The 18,211-nt window shown below is 37.1% G+C and overlaps 1 protein-coding gene across 8 annotated transcripts in view; it reads left to right on the forward strand.

The window, feature by feature from the left end:
- FAT3 (FAT atypical cadherin 3) overlaps positions 1 to 18,211 on the forward strand; it is a 702,395-nt gene that overhangs the window by 568,190 nt on the left and 115,994 nt on the right. The window lies entirely within an intron of this gene.

The raw sequence follows: 18,211 nt of genomic DNA on the forward strand, positions 1-18,211 counted from the left end.
CAGATGAACTGGTTTGCAGGGCAGAAATTGAGACACAGATGTAGAGAACAAATGTATGGACACTAAGGGGGGGAAGCAGCGCAGGGTGGGGGTGGTGGTGTGATGAATTGGGCGATTGGGTTTGACATGTATACACTGATGTGTATAAAATGGATGACTAATAAGAAACTGCTGAATAAATAAATAAATAAATAAAAAGAATAGGAAGAGGTTGAAACGTAATGAGTGCTCAATAAATATTAGCTACTACTGCTATTGGTATTACTCTTATCACTTAACCTCTCTGAGCATTTGTATCATGGGGACTGCCCCACAGGTTGTTGTGAGAAATAAGTGAGTGCCTGAGACAGTGCTCTGAAAAAGGGATTATCCAGTGGTGCATCCCAAGCCTTTAGTGGAGAACCATCTTGGAAACCATCTGACTAGTCTTGGGGTAGAAAGTGAGAGGTGATCCATTAAGGCACTGTCAATACTGATGAACCATGTAGAAATTGTCAAGCGCTCTGTAAGCACACAAGACCCAGAGTATGTTAGTCGGCTTTTCCTGGTTCTTGATGGTCCCTCCCGGGTTGGCCACATTTGACAGCTCTTTGACAGTCTTTTCTTTGCCTAAAACCAGCCAACATTTTTGAGTGCTTTCTGTATTCCAAGAATTATCCCAAGTTATTAAGAGCTGCCTTCCAATTTCTACATATATAATATTGTGGAATGGTAGCAAATAATTCATGACTGGCACCAGAAATAACATTCATTGCTCTAGACAAGAGCATGAATAATGTTGAGTGGAGAAATTTAAAACCAACACCCTGGTTCCAGCTATGTTCCTTTCTGTCCACACCCCCTCCCAACCTCCACATCCAGCTGCTTCCAACAAGCTGATGCAAATCAGAACCTAGTTGTGCAAACAAATTAGACTCTCCAAGATAGTTTGAGTCCCTGGCAGATCCTTGAAGCTTATGAAATTGTTGATATATTTTGGTGTGCATGTGTATTTTTTCAGAGAGTAGCCCCTTAGTATTTATCATGTTTTTAAATGGGTAGTTGGCTCAAAAATGGTTAAGGTAAACTAACTCCTCAATATTTTCATTACTCAGAAACTCTAGTTAAAAATTTCAACATGCAGCCACCCAGGTTTCCTAGGAAGCATACATACCTGAGGGGGTTGTTGGTTTTCCGACGCCTCCCTGCTCTGGTGACTGGGCTGGCTGCTGCCATGGTGTTTCAAAGCACTGTTGTTCTGGGTTAAGAAAGAGTTAATTTTGCCTACCAAAGCCCTGGATAGCAAATAGGAAGTTAGCTCCCTTCAAGAAATTTTTAAAAAATAGAAATAATCTGTGAAAAAGGGTACCACTATTCTTCAGCATTATGGAAGTATTCCCCACTTCGATGTCATAGAAGGTCAGAGATGAGCAAGGGTGTCTGGCTTAGATGAGAAGAATGAAAGAATTAAGAGAAGTGGGACAGTCTGGTTGGCGGAAAGGTGAGGAATCACAGGAACACTGGCTGTTATAAATAAGAGGGGAAGTGGGAACGTCCAGGTGTGACCAGACGTTCATAAGGGACGGGAATAATGAGATGCTGAGAAAGATGAAGTTATTGTCCAAACATACAGGAGCACTACAAATCCATTTGAAGAGGGATTCTCTTAGCACCCAGACTGTGGTCTCTACATACCATTTCCCATAGAAAGGAACCAGGATTCCTTGTGGAAATAGCTGATTCCAGGTTTGGGGCAGGAGCCTGGGCATCTTATCTTGCCAGAAAAGGCTAGTAGAATCTTGTTAGAAGGTGGCAAGAGACAACTTGAACTGCCTTCCACTGGTCAAAGATGGGATAATTTGAGCATCAAAAAGAATAATGACTATAATGGACTGAAACACTTGAAATAGATTAAAAACCCAAGTGTTTATATTCAAAAACAAACAAACTCACTTAACTCTCACAATTACTGCATGAGGCAGGTACTATTTGTGGTGGACAGAAGGCACCCCCGTCCCACACCCAAGATGTCTATGTTCTCCTAGTCATCAGAATTTGTAAATATGTTACATGGCAAAAGGGGCACTGCAGATGTAATTAAGGATACAGATCTTAGGATAGTGAGACTCTCCTAGGTTATTTAGGTGGACCCAGTCTAATCACATGAGCCCTTAAGCAGATGATTTTGTCCAGCTAGAGTCGGAAGAGATGCAGCAAAGGGGAAGTCAGAGATTCCAAATATGAGAGAATTTAAAACATCATTGCTAGTTTGAATATGGAAGATGCAACACAGCAAGGAATGTAGGCAGCCTTAAGGATCTGAGAGAGGATCCTGCTGACAGCCAGCAAAGAAGCAGGGACCTCGGGCCTTTAACCTCAAGAAACTAAATGCAGCCAACAACCTGAGTGACCTTGGAACTGATTCAGACCCCAGAGCTTCCAGAAGGGAACACATCTCTGATGACCCCTTGATTTCAGGTTTATGAGACTCTAAGCCACACTATACTCAAACTTCTGACCTGTAGAACTAGGAGATAATAAATGGGTGTTATTTTAAACTGCTAAATCTGTGATAGTTTATTACGTTGGAAATAGGAAAAGAATCCCCTGTTGACATCCCCAGTTTACAGATAAGGAAATTGAAGCAAAGCGAGGTTAAGTAACTTGAGTAGATCAGGGTTTAGATGTAGGCAGTTGGATTCTAGAGACTGCTCTGCATTCTCAACCACTACACTGTGCTGCCTCGCAAAAGTAAGATTAAATCTTTGCTACCTATTCTAAGGCAGGAAGAGACACTCATCTGGCTCTACTAGTTATGAGGGGGACACTTTTTTAAGTGGCTGCCCCATAAACATGGTGCCACCTATGGCCATTAGAATGTTTCATAGCTGGTCATACATGCTAGGAAGAGAGCAAAATACCCCAACCTCTTTATAGCCCTCCCTTCCAGCCACTGAGCTTATGAGCTACAGAGACACACACTACCAAGGGTGAGAAATGACAAATTTTAACAACTTTCCCCATATATCTGCCAAACCCATATGAGCTGCTGCATCTTCATTGCAAATTTAAATAAATCTAGAGCCTGGCTCTTCCAAAAGACCAAGGGGTGAAAATTCATAGTAATATATAACACCTGTTATTTGCATAATAACACTTAACAAGCCTCATTCTAAGCTTCATTTCCCTGACACCCTGGGAGTAGTTAAATCAAGTTTTATCATTACATTCATTTTTCCAGTGAAAAACTGAGTCACAGACAGGTTAGGTGGCCACCCTAGGTGTACACAGGTAGGTATACAAACCCACTTCTTCCTTCTCAAAATCAGATACCATCTTAGGAACTTTCCCTTACATGTCTATGTATATAAAATATACAGCTTAATTCATTAGGGGAAGCATTTGGTCTAGTGGAAGGAGCACTGACCCTGAATCAGGTGACCCAGTTTCAAAGTCAGCACTTAACCAATGGTTGACTGTGTTACCACAGAAAGAAACTCTATGTCTGTGAAACTCAGTTTCTCCAACATAATCCGAGTAAGATCTTACATACCTCATGGGTTATTGTAAGAATAAATAAGATATTATGTGATATGATGAGAGATGTGATGTGTCAGACACATGTAGGTTTTATTGTTGTAGTCTTTTCTCAACATAAAACTGTAATAATATACCTACTAACTATAAAGTATTATGTGTTTGGCTTTTACTGTTATTCATGAAAGGCAGCAGAGATATTCATGCCCAAATAATAATCTAAAAATTACATCGATTTTATTCAGGGACTTATGATACGTGCTTTTGTGATTTTAATATGCTTTTCTTATTCAAGTCCTGCTTTGATTTATAAAGATATGAAAATCAGCTTGTATTTGTATGCTCCACAGCCAAACCTGAGATTAAAACTCTCTTTCAGATCATTTCCACATTTCTTAAGCCCCACAAGGCAGTTAATTTAGATTGGCCACTAAATCTTCCAGCCAGCGGGTCCATATTCTCTGGGGCTGGGAGGTCTGTGGTGTGCATTCCTGGGTTAGCCTTGCCCTTGACGGCCATGGGGATTCCATTCCTCTCTTATCTCTAGGTGATGTTGGGAGTACCTAACTGGCCTCCTTCCTTAAAAAGCAGACTTTACCTTGAAGATTTGGATTTTGTCTTACCCTTTTCCTCCACTTTGCACCTGCTTGAAAGGAGGTGGAGGGTAGAAACAAATCACTTTTGCTAATGCAGCTCCGTGATCCCTGGATCGAGGGGCTTTCAAGGGACACCCTCATCAAGGGTTTTCTTTTGTTTCCTTTAACATCATCTCCCTCTTAGCAGGTGAAAAAGGCAGTGGCCCAAAGCTTCCTTGTATATTTAGGCTAAGACAATGCTGGAACAAGTACAATTATATAGATGAAATAAGGCAGCAAGCCAACTCTGTGAGACTTTCTGTTAAAAAAATAATAATGATAAAATCTCACTGAATGTAATAGATCCGTGCCTGACAACTTATGAGTAAATCAATTCTTGAAAATGGATTCCAATTTTAAAGACAGCAGGGAACTTTCTTTTTTTTAATATATAAATTTATTTATTTTATTTATTTATTTTTGGCTGCGTTGGGTCTTCGTTGCTGTGCGCGGGCTTTCTCTAGTTGTGGTGAGCGGGGACTACTCTTCGTTCTGGTGCGTGGGCTTCTCATTGCAGTGGCTTCTTTTGTTGCGGAGCACGGGCTCTAGGCGCGTGGGCTTCAGTAGTTGTAGCTCGCAGGCTCTAGAGCAGAGGCTCAGTAGTTGTGGTGCACGGACTTAGTTGCTCCGCGGCATGTGGGATCTTCCCGGGCCAGGGCTCGAACCCGTGTCCCCTGCATTGGCAGGCGGATTCTTAACCACTGCGCCACCAGGGAACTTTCTGTTCAGAATAATCCCATGATTAATGTTCCTGAAATGAGAATGGTCATGTCAGTTATGTGTTTGGTAAATTAGGATTTCTGTATAGCAAGGTACATAATATTTGCACACGTTTGTTCACATGTATGTTTTGTACATTTATAGCTAATGCGTATATAATTTAAGTGCACGTGGAAACCATATAATGGAATGCATACAGAATTTGTCTTCGTAAGACCTAGGTTTGAGTGTGGCCTTGCCCTTGTGACTTGGGCACATCCCTTAACTTCCCTGATTCTCATTTTCCTCATTGAGAAACAAGAGATAATACAGTTTAAGAAATGAATATGGTACAGATTTATAAACTGGAAAACAAGCACACGATTTTTCTCCTTAGGCATTCAAAAACAAAACTCGTAAACTTGGAGAGAATACAAGAGGCATCATCCTTGAAATCACAACTATAGAATGTTTTAAGTATGGTTTTGAAATGCAAACAGAGGCAGAACAGAATTTTCAGTAATTCAGGATTTAATTGGTTCTAATAAAAGACAGAGGCCTTACCCTCCAACTCACCCCATGGACACTTCATGCCATGAGCCTTTGTAAAGTTGGACTTGGCATCTACCCAGACTTAGCTTAGACAAGCCTGCAAAACCCAAAGTGTTTGTGGTGAGCAGCATTGAAACCAGCTCTGAAGAGACTTCCCACACTCAGGTTTCCTCCTGCTTTGAATCCATTGTACTTCTTTAGGCATTTCAATTACCATTTTGAACACAACAGCTTTGAGAGTTACTTTGCTTTGTTTGGTAGTTCAGGAGCTCACAAATGGCCCCAACTGTGGGAAATAAAAAGCAAATGAGGAAAGGGAAATCTTTTACAGAGAAACACTTGTTCTGACTGTAGATTAGGCTCAGGACAAAGCAAGCAGAAAGAGGCAAGCTTTTCAAGAGCACATCAACTTTGAAACCTCAGGAAGGTCAGGGCAGGCTTGCTGGCCGGAAAGGCTCTTTTATCCCATTAATATGACTGCTTCTGTGAACACAAATATTTTAGCATCTTGACTAAGTTAACTGGAACTTTTTAAAGGAAAGAATTGGCATTCAAAGAATCTAGTATGGCTTTCCAAATACAGCGGAGATAAAACAATACCCAAAATGCTATAGGCACACTTCTGTAAACTTTTTCTACCATAAACTACAAGCAAAGCTTGTCCCCGTGTCAAGCTCACTCCCACGGCAAGTCATCCTGGCACAGAAGTCATAGCACGGCCCTTTTCCTCTCACTCAAAAAAGCACATCTCCACCAAAGTGATGGATAGTACAGTTATTTATAAGAACAACCATGGTCTGACTAAATTTATTTCTAAAAGTAAATAATTTTCTAGAATGCAGCCAAATGCTTGCGTATTATTTAATGGAGAACCACTAAAGGCTTTCTTATTAGTCAGGAATAAGACAAGAATATCACTGCTTCCACTACTATTTAACATTGTGCTGTAAGTATTAGCCAATAAAATTAGCTAAGATAAAGCAATTTGTGTTATAAGAATTATAAAGGAAAAGGTAAACTGATCTCTATTTGCATATAGTGTAATTATATATCTGAAAAGCTCCAAGGAGGGAATGGAAAAACTACTTCAAATGATAGGAAAATTAGTAAAGTAACAGGTTATAAATTTAACATACAAAAATTAATGGCCTCCATGTATAGCCTACCCCCCCCAAAAAAAAACAGTGAAAAAGTGTAATGAAAAAGAACCCATTTAGGTTAGCACATATATAAACTTTAAAAGTGTTCAAAACCTACTTGAGGAAAACTAAAACACTCCTGAAAAACAAAATAGAAGATTTGAACAAATGAAAAAAGACAAACTATGGTCTTGGATAGGAAGACTCCATCATGAAGAAATTAGTTCTTCCTTAATTATCCTGTACTTTTAACATAACCCCAGTTTAAAATGCTATCATTTTGTTAGGTGCTATAGAAGCTGATTATAAAGTTAATTTAGAAGAACAACAATCGGGACTTCCCTGGAGGTCCAGTGGTTAAATCTTCACCTTCCAATGCAGGGGGTGCGGGTTCGATCCCTGGTCGGGGATCTATGATCCCACATGCCTCGTGGCCAAAATATAGAACGTAAGCAATATTGTAACAAATTCAATAAAGACAAAAAAAAAAAAAAAGAACAACAATCAAGAATAACCATGAAAATCCTGAAGAGAACAAAGAGAAGACCTAGCTTTTCCAAACAATTAAAATATATATAATGGAAATATGAAATCACTATTTGTGCACCAGGAACTAACATAGTATTGTGGGTCAATTATACTGCAAAAGCAAACAAATAAACAAACTCATAGAAAAAGAGATCAGATTTGTGGTTACCAAAGGCAGGGGGGAGAGAGAGGGAGAACTGGATGAAGGGTGGTAAAAAGGTACAAACTTCCAGTTATAAGATAAATAAGTACTAGGGATGTAATGTACAACATGACAAATATAATTAACACTGCTGTACCTTATATATGAAATTTGTTAAGAGAGTAAATCCTAAGAGTTCTCATCACAAAGAAAAATGTGTTTTCATTTCTTTAATTTTGTATCTATATGAGATGATAGATGTTGACTAAACTCATTATGATAATCACTTCATGATGTAAGTAAGTCAAATCATTATGCTGTACACCTTAAACTTACACAGTGCTTTATGTCAATTATGTCTCAAGAAAACTGGAAGGAAAAAAATACCATAAAGCCTCTCTAATTAAAACATTTTGATGTTGTTGCATGAAAAGACAGATAAACCAATGGAACAAGATAGAAAAGCCAGAAATACACTATCTGCATAGGTAGAGTTAGTATACAGTAAAAGTGACTTCTCAAATCAGTAAGGAAGTGATGGTCTGCTAAAAAGTAGCTTTGAAATAAATAGAGAGCCATGTGGAATAAAATAAAACTGGACCCATTCCCCACATAATATACTGGGAAAAATTCCAAATGGATTAGAGATGTAAATGTAAGAAAAAGAAGCATTTAAATTCAATTTTTTATTTTTTTATTTATTTATTTTTAAAATCTTTATTGGAGTATAATTGCTTTACAATGGTGTGTTAGTTTCTGCTTTATAACAAAGTGAATCAATTATACATGTACATATATTCCCATATCTCTTCCCTCTTGCATCTCCCTCCCTCCCACCCTCCCTATCCCACCCCTCTAGGTGGTCACAAACCACCGAGCTGATCTCCCTGTGCTATGCAGCTGCTTCCCACTAGTTATCTATTTTAAGTTTGGTAGTGTATATATGTCCATGCCACTCTCTCACTTTGTCACAGCTTACCCTTCCCCCTCCCCATATCCTCAAGTCCATTCTATACTAGGTCGGTGTCTTTCTTCCCATCTTACCCCTAGGTTGTTCATGACCTTGTTTTTTTTTTTTCTTAGATTCCATATATATGTGTTAGCATACGGTATTTATTTTTCTCTTTCTGACTTACTTCACTCTGTATGACAGACTCTAGGTCCATCCACCTCACTACAAATAACTCAATTTCGTTTCTTTTTATGGCTGAGTAATATTCCATTGTATATATGTGCCACATCTTCTTTATCCATTCATCTGTTGATGGACACTTTGGTTGCTTCCATGTCCTGGCTATTGTAAATAGAGCTGCAATGAACATTTTGGTACATGACTCTTTTTGAATTATGGTTTTCTCTGGGTATATGCCCAATAGTGGGATTGCTGGGTCGTGTGATAGTGCCTTTTGTAGTTTTTTAAGGAACCTCCATACTGTTCTCCATAGTGGCTGTATCAATTTACATTCCCACCAACAGTGCAAGAGTGTTCCCTTTTCTCCACATCCTCTCCAGCATTTATTGTTTCTAGATTTTTTGATGATGGCCATTCTGACTGGTGTGAGATGATATCTCATTGTAGTTTTGATTTGCATTTCTCTAATGATTAATGATGTTGAGCATTCTTTCATGTGTTTGTTGGCAATCTGTATATCTTCTTTGGAGAAATGTCTATTTAGGTACATGTAAAAGTATGAAATTAGAACACTCCCTAACACCATACACAAAAATAAACTCAAAATGGATTAAAGACCTAAATGTAAGGCCAGACACTATCAAACTCTTAAAGGAAAACATAGGCAGAACACTCTATGACATAAATCACAGCAAGATCCTTTTTGACCCACCTCCTAGAGAAATGGAAATAAAAACAAAAATAAACAAATGGGACCTAATGAAACTTAAAAGCTTTTGCACAGGAAAGGAAACCATAAACAAGACGAAAAGACAACCCTCAGAATGGGAGAAAATATTTGCAAATGAAGCAACTGACAAAAGATTAATCTCCAAAATTTACAAGCAGCTCATGCAGCTCAATAACAAAAAAACAAACAACCCAATCCAAAAATGGGCAGAAGACCATAAATTCAATTTTTAAAAAATAAGTGTGATCACCAAAATCTGGAAATGTAGAAAATATTCTAAACTATGACTTAACATCCAGAAACAATAAGGGAAAAGATTGATGCATTCAACTACATGAAAATAAAAATAAAATCTTTGCATGGCAAAAAAAAATTACCATAAACAAAATAAAGATAAATGACAAAATTGAAAACATTTGCAATGTGTATCATCATGCTCCCAAAATAAAGGGAAAAAAGTACCATCTAACCCGTAGAAGAGTGAACTGATATAGTTTTAACAGAAAAAGAAATGCAAATGGTTCTTAAACATATGAAAAGATGCTCAACCTCACTCATAACAAGAGAAAGGAAAATTTAAAATACATTGAGATGACAATTCTCATCTATCAAATTGGCCAAAAGCCCAAAAGTTTTACAGCATGCTCTGTTGGCAAGGCTGTGGGAAGACAGTCATTCTTAAATACTGCTATAGAAAGGCAAAGTGATCAGACTTACAGGTAGGGGAATATGGGAAGTATCTCACAAAACCATATAAGCACTTCTCCTTTGATTCAGCGATCCCAATTCTAGGGACAGAAATATATGTTAGCAAAAACGTGAAAAGACACAAGCACAAGGCTCTTCATTGCATGGTCATTCGAAGAGCAAAAATAGGAATGCACATCAATAGAGGACTGATTGAGTTAACTATGATACATTTATCCATGGAAAAGTATTTCTGTACTGCTGTAGCATGGTCTTCATGATATAAAGCAGCAACATTATTGACATTTTGAGTCAGATAGCTCTTTGTTGCAGGGGGTTATCCTGTGCATTTTAGGATGTTTAGCAACTCCCCTGCCTTCTATCCACTAGGTTCTAGGAAAATCCCTCCCCCGAGCTGTGACAACCAAAAATGTCTCCAGACATTGTGAAATGACCCCAGGAGACAAAGTCGTCCTCAGCTGAGAACTATTGATATAATGCAGCAGTCCCCAACCTTTTTGGCACCAGGGAGCGGTTTCATGGAAGACACTTTTTCCACGAGGAGGGGAGGGGGAGTTGTCCAGGTGGTAATGTGAGTGATGGGAAGTGATGGGGAGAAGCAGATGAAGCTTTGCTCGCTTGCCTGCCGCTCACCCCCCACCGTGCAGCCCTGGTTCCTAACAGGCCACGGACTGCTACCGGTCCACTGCCCAGGGGTTGGGGACCCCGGATATAACGTTAAGTGAAATAGCCTGTTGAGGGGAGTGTATACAGTATGTTAATATTAATAAAATAGATGGATAAAATGTAACATTACTGAAAAAAAAAAAAGGTTACCTGAAGAAGAAGGGAATACATGAAAGAGAAAGATACAGAAGCTAAGTTTGACTATAACTTTTTGTAAATTTAACATTGGTAATTTTACATATAATATAAAACAAAATTAAATGTTAAAAAAGCAAGTCTAAAATTTGAAAGTAAATGGAAGCAGATGAACATATATGTGTATCCAGTTGGGAGCATGCATGCACAGGGAAGAACTATTCTAAGTGACTTTACATATACTAATTTGACTGTATATGCCTAGTGGGATAAATCCGAAGGACAAAAAGACAAAATAATATCAAATTAGTTTGAATGACCATAATTGTAATGTGATTATAATAACAATGTTGGTGTTATTCGGAGACTTGGGCATGTATTTCAGATATGTGAACATTCAGATAGGTGAATAATTATGGTGATGTCATTGAGCATGAGAAATGTCATCATGGGAGAAAGAAGATAGACAGGTAAAAAGAATGAGATTAAGTAAAAACCTTGATGGGTACCTTAATATTGTCTTTTGTTTTGTTTTTTATTGAAGTATAATTGACTTACAATATCGTATTAGTTTCAGGTGTGCAACATAATGCCTCGATATTTTTATACATTACAAAATGATCACCATGATAAGTCTACTTACCATTTGTCACCATAAAAAATTACTATAATATTATTAATTATACTGTATTCCCTTTGCTGTACATTACATCCCTGTGACTTATTTACCTTGTAACTGGAAGTTGTACCTCTTAATCCCCTTAACGTATTTCACTTATTTCCCTACTTCTCTCCCTTCTGGAAACCACCAGTTTGTTCTCTGTATCTATGAGTCTGTTTCTGTTTTGTTATGTTTGCTTTGTTTTTTAGATTCCACATATAAATGAAATCATAGAGTATTTGTCCTTTTCTGAGTTATTTCACTTAGCATAATACTCTCTATGTCCATCCATATTGTCGCAAATGGCAAGATTTCATTCTTTTTTATAGCTGAGTAATATTCCATTGTTTGTGTGTGTGTTTCTGTGTGTATGTATATACACACACACACACACACACACACCCACCCCACCTTCTTTATCCATTCATCTATTGATGGACACTTAGGTTGCTTCCATATCTTGGCTATAGTAAATAATGCTGCCATGAACATAAGGGTACATATGTCTTTTTGAATTAGTGGTTTTTTTCTTCAGAAAAATACCCAGAAGTGGGATTTCTGGATCATGTGGTAGTTCAATTTAAAAATTTTTAGGAACCTCCATACTGTTTTCCATAGCAGCAGTACCAATTTACATTCCTACTAACAGTGTGTGAGGGTTTCCTTTTCTCAGCCTCTTCATCAGCTTTTGTTATTTGTGGTCTTTTTGACCATTCTAACAGGTGTGAAGTGATATCTCGTTGTGGTTTTTATTTGCATTTCCCTGATGATTAGTGATGTTGAGCATCTTCTCATGTGTCTGCTGGCCATCTGTATGTCTTCTCTGGATAAATGTCTATTCAGGTCCTCTGCCCATTTTTTATTCAGGTTGGGTTTTTGATGTTGAGTTGTATGAGTTCTTTGTATATTTTGCATATTTAACCCCTTATCAGATATACCATTTGCAAATATCTTCTCCCATTCAGCAGGTTGCCTTTTTGTTTTGTTGATAGTTTCCTTCACTATGCAAATGTTTTTCAGTTTGATGCAGTCCCATTTGGTTTTGTTTTTGGCTTTTTTGGCTTTTATTTCCATAGCCTGAAGAGACACATTCAAAAAATATATTGCTAACACAACGTCAAAGAGTGTTATGCCTATGTTTTCTTCTAAGAGTTTTATGATTTCAGCTCTTACATTTAAGTCTTTAATCCATTTTGGGTTATTTTTGCATATGGTGTAAGAAAGTAGTTCAGTTTGATCTTTTGCATATAACTGTCCAGGTTTTCCAACACCATTTACTGAAGAGGCTGGCTTTTCACCGTTATATATTCTTGCCTCCTTTGCCATAGATTAATGGACCATATAAGCATAGGTTTATTTCGGGCTATCTGTTCTGTTCCATTGATCTATGTCTCTGTTTTGGTGCCAGTACCATATTTCATTGATTAATGTAGCCTGGTAGGATAGTTTGAAATCAGGTAGCATGATACCTCCAGCTTTTTTCTTCTTTCTCAAGATTGGGGTCTTTTGTGTTTCCATACAAATTTTAGAATTATTTGTCCTAGTTCTGTGAAAAATGCCAATTTTTTTGATAGGGATTGCATTGAATTTGTAGATTGCCTTAGGTAGTATGGTCATTTTAACAATATTAATTCTTTCAATCTAAGAAGATGGTATATCTTTCCATCTGTTTGTGTCATTGTCAGTTTCTTTCATCAGTGTCTTATAGTTTTGAGTACAGGTCTTTTACCTTCTTGGTTAGATTTATTCCTAGGTATTTTATTCTTTTTGATACAATTGTAAGTTGGATTGTTTTCTTAATTTCTCTTTCTGATAGTTCATCATTAGTGTATAAAAATGCAGCAGATTTCTGTATATTAATTTTGTATCCTGCAACTTTATGGAATTTATTTATCAGTTCCAATAGTTTTGTTTTGGTGGTGTTAGCATTTTCTATATATAGTATCATGTCATCTGCAAACAGTGACAGTTGTACTTCTTCTTTTCCAATTTGAATTTTTAAATTTCTTGTCTGATTTCTGTGACTAGGATTTCCAATACGTAAAAGGATTTCCAATTGCATGAAAATGATGAGAGTGGGCATCCTTGCCTTGTTCCTTTCTTACAGGAAATACTTTCAGTTTTTCACCATTAAGTATGATGTTGGCTGTGGGGTTGTCATATATGGGCTTTATTATGTTGAGGTGTGTTCCCTCTATACCCACTATGTTGAGAGTTTTTATCATAAACGGATGTTGAATTTTGTCAGAAGCCTTTTCTGCATCTACTGAGATTATCATATGATTTTTATTCTTCAATTTGTTAATATGGTGTATCACATTGACTGATTTGTGGATACTGAACCATCCATCCTTCCATCCCTGGGATAAATCCCACTTGATTATGGTGTATGATCCGTTTAATGTATTGTTGAATTCAGTTTGCTAATATTTTGTTGAGGATTTTTGCATCTATGTTCATCAGTGATATTGGCCTCTAATTTTCTTTTTGGCAGGTATCTTTGTCTGGTTTTGGTATCAGGGTTCCGCGGACCTCATAGAATGAGTTCAGTAGCCTTCCTTCCTCTTCAATTCTCTGGAATATTTTGAGAAGCATAGATACTGACTCTTGAAATGTTTTGTAGAATTCACCTGTGATGCCATCTGGTCCTGGACTTTTGTTTGTTGGGAGTTTTTTGATTACTGATTCAGTTTCAGTACTGGTAATTGATCTGTTCATATATTCTACCTTCCTGATACAGTCTTGGGAGATTATAAGTTTCTAGGAATTTATCTGTTTCCTCTAGGTTGTCCATTTTATTGACATAAAATTTGTCATAGTAATCTCATGATCCTTTGTATTTCTATGGTATCAGTTGTAACATCTCTTTCATTTTTAATTTTATTTATTTGGGCCCTCTCCCTTTTCTTCTTGATGAGTCTGGCTAAAGGTTTTTCTTGTTTCCTGAGGTAGGCTTACATCGTTATGCTTCCCTCTTAGAATTGCTTTGGCTGCATCCCATAAATTTTGGGTCATTGTGTTTCCATTTTCATTTGTCTCCAGGTATTTTTTTGATTTCTTCTTTGATTTCCTCAGTGACCCATTGGTTGTTTAGTAGCATATGGTTTAGCTTCTACATCTGTGTTTTTTACAGTTTTTTTCTTGTGGTTGATTTCTAGTCTCATAATGTGGTGGTTGGAAAAGATGATTGATATGATTTCAATATTCTTAAAGTTATTGAGATTTATTTTGTGGCCTAGCACGTGATCTCTCCTGGAGAATATTCCATGTGTGTCTGAAAAGAATGTGTATTCTGTTGCTTTTGAATGTAATGGTCTATATATTATATAAATATATATATATATATCAATTAAGTACATGTGGTTAATGTGTCATTTAAGGCCAATGTTTCCTTATTGATTTTCTGTCTAGATGATCTGTCCATTGGCATAAGTGGAGTGTTAAAGTTCCCTACAATTATTGTATTACTGTTATTTTCTCCCTTTATGTTTGTTAATATTTGCTATATGTATTTATGTGTGCCTATGTTGAGTAAATATATATTTACAATTGTTATATCTTCCTGTTGGATTGATCCCTTTAACATTATGTAATACCCTTCTTTGTCCCTTGTTACAGTCTTTGTTTTAAAGTCTATTTTGTCTAAGTATTGCTACTCCAGCTTTCTTTTGATTTCCATTTGCATGGAGTACTTTTTCCCATTCTCTCACTTTCAGTCTGTACCTGTCTCTAGATCTGAAGTGAGTCTCTTGTAGGCAGCATATATGTAGGTCTTGTTTTCTTTTTTATCCATTCAGTCACTCTATGTCTTTTGTTGGAACATTTAGTCCATTTCCATTTAAAGTAATTATTGATGGATATATACTTATTGCCATTTTGTTAATTGTTTTCTGCTTGTTTTTGTAGTTCTCCTTTGTTCCTTTTCTTCTCTTGCAATCTTCCCTTGTGATTTGATGACTATCTTTAGTGTTTGTTTGGATTCTTTTCTCTTTATTATTTTTGTGTCTATTAAAGGTTTTTGATTTGTGGTTACCATGAGATTCATATATAACATCTAATATGTATGGGTATCTATTTTAAGTTGATGATTTCTTAAGTTTAAATGCATTCTAACAGCCCCACATTTTTACTCCTTTCCCCCCACATTTTATGTTTTTGACAACATATTTTACATCTTTGTATTCTGTGTATTCCTTATCTACTTATTGTAGATAAAGATGATTTTACTGTTTTTGTCTTTTCACCTTCCTACTAGCTTTATAAGTGCTTGGTCCACTACCTTTACTATATTTTGCCTTTACCAGTGAGATTTTTCCCATCATAATTTTTTTAATTTCTATTTGTGGCCTTTTCTTTTCCACTTAGAGAAATCCCATTAACATTTCCTGTAAGGTTGTTTTAGTGGTGATGAACTCCTTTAGCTTTTGCTTGTCTTTAAAACTCTTTATCTCTCCTTCAGTTCTGAATGATATCCTTACCAGATAGATTATTTTTGGATGTAGGCTTTTTTCCCTTTCAGCACTTGGATATATTATGCCATTTCCTTCTGGCCTGCAAATATTCTGCTGAAAAGTCAGCTGATAGTCTTATGGGAGTTCCCTTGTTTATAACTAGTTGCTTTTCTCTCGCTGCTTTTAAGGATCTCTCTTGGGACTTCCCTGGTTGTCCAGTGGTTAAGAATCTGCCTTCCAATGTAGGGGATGCAAGTTCAATCCCTGGTCAGGGATCTAAGATCCCACATGCCACAGGGCAACTAAGTCCGAGCACTCTGGAGCCCATGCACCACAATGAAAGATCCTGCATGCTGCAACTAAGACTCGTGCAGCCAAATAAATAAATATTTTAAAAATAAATTTTAAAAAAATAAAAATTATAAAAAAGGATCAGTATCTTTAATTTTTGACATTTTTATTATTATTTGTCTTGGTGTGGACTCTCTGTACTTACTGGGCCTGGATGTCTGTTTCCTTTCCCAGGTTAGGAAAATTTTCAGCTAGTATATCTTCAAGTATGCTCTCTGCCCCTTTCTCTCTCTATTCTCCTTCTGAGACCTTTAGTGTGCTTCTTAGTGTGCTTGATGTTGGCCTAGAGGTCTCTTAAATTATTCTCATTTTTTTTTAATTCTTTTTTTTTTTTTTTCTGTTTAGCTTGGGATTTCCACTATTCTGTCTTCTAGTTCACTGATCCTTTCCTCTGTATCATCTAATCTACTGTTGACTTCTTCTAGAGTATTTTTTTACTTCAGTTATCATGTTCCTCAGCTCTCTTTGGTTTTCTTTATATTTTCTAACTCTTTGTTAAAACTTATGACTCTGCTCATCCATTCTTTCCCCAAGCTCATTAAGCATCTTTATGATCATCCTCTTAACTTCTATGGGGGTAGATTGCTCATCTCCCCATGCTTAGTTCTTCTTCTGGGGGTTGGTCTTGTTCTTTCATTTAGGACACATTACTCTGTCTCCTCATTTTACCTTATTTTCTGTGTTTGTTTTATGTATTAGGTAGTTCAGTTATGTTTCCCGGTCTTGGAGAAGTAGCCTTGTGTAGGAGACATTCTGTGCAGCCCAGCTGCACACTACCCTCTTGTCACCAGGGCTATATGTTCTAGTGGTGCCTCCTATGTGGGCTGCATGGGGTCTTTTGTTGTGGCAAGGTCAACTACTGTGGATGTGCTGGTAGGCTGTCAGCTCAGTTGGCTGCCAGGCCCTGCCACATGCAGTGGCTGCTGTCCCACAGTGGATGGGGTTGGATCCCAGTGCAGCTGGCCACATGATTCGGCGGGGGGGGGGGGGGGGGGGGGTCCCAGGGCTGGTGCCAGGCCACTGATAGACAGGGTTGTTGACAACTTAATTTTGAATTGGTAGTATCAATATGAACTCATGAAATAATTGTTTAAAACAAAACACTTTCCTGACTCTGTCCACTGAAAAAATAGCAAAGCTAGCAGCAATAAGCATTCCTAGCACCAGACTGTGGTCTCTAAATGCCACTTCTAACTAAAAAGAAACCAACACTTCTTGGAGAAATGGATAATTCAAGACTGGGGCAGAAAAAATGTACAAGATGACCCTGAAAAAATTACCAGCAGCAAATTATTGGAAAGCAAGGAAGCTATCAAAGACTACTTGGGTTGTGTCAGAACATTGCAAAAGCCAACTTGAAGAGGCTCCCCATGGCCAAGGAAGGACCATTTGTGCATCAATAAATATAGTAACTGCAGTGGACAGAAACACATCAGATGTGATTAAATTCATGAGCTCATAATGGTGCTTGAAAAAAAATACCTTATTGATCACTTTGGGAGGAGCTGAAGAACCAACTCATTATTTTGAAATGGTCAAGGAAAAGAATTCTCCTTCCCTTTCAACATGAAGTGTACTTCAGAGTAACCAAATAATTGAAGAGAACTTTCTTTTCAGAACTATTCTAGCTAATAAGTGAGGAAGAAATCATAGAATTAAAACACTACTGTTTCGTATTTTTAATGAATTAATGTTATCTATATCATGATCATCAATGGCTGCTAATATCACAGAACAAGATAGAGAACTAGATATTATGTTCTCCAGATGGAAATATACTATATCACCCATGAAAGATTTTTGTCAAAAAAAAAAAAAAGAAGGAAATTGAATGTGAATTTTATTGTCTCCTACATAAAACTACCAAGTTATAAGAAATACACGGGACAGAGGAACATGTAGAACAAAACCACGGTGATAAAATAAGCAAAATTCAGACTGTGGGAACTAAAGAGGGAATGGCTCAATTTTTTGATTGCCAACAATCACAACATAAAAATTGCAAAGAAATCGATGAAGATAGAGAGAGAACCTACAAATTAAAAGATAATTAAAGGAAATGTCAATCAAATGCAATGTCTGTGCCTTATTTGCATATCCTGGTTAAAAGAAACTGAAAATATATATGCACATGTACACAAACATATATAACTCATTACAAAACAA

The sequence above is a fragment of the Balaenoptera borealis genome (genome assembly GCF_965194805.1).
Source record: "Balaenoptera borealis genome assembly, chromosome: 11".
NCBI lineage: Eukaryota > Metazoa > Chordata > Mammalia > Artiodactyla > Balaenopteridae > Balaenoptera > Balaenoptera borealis.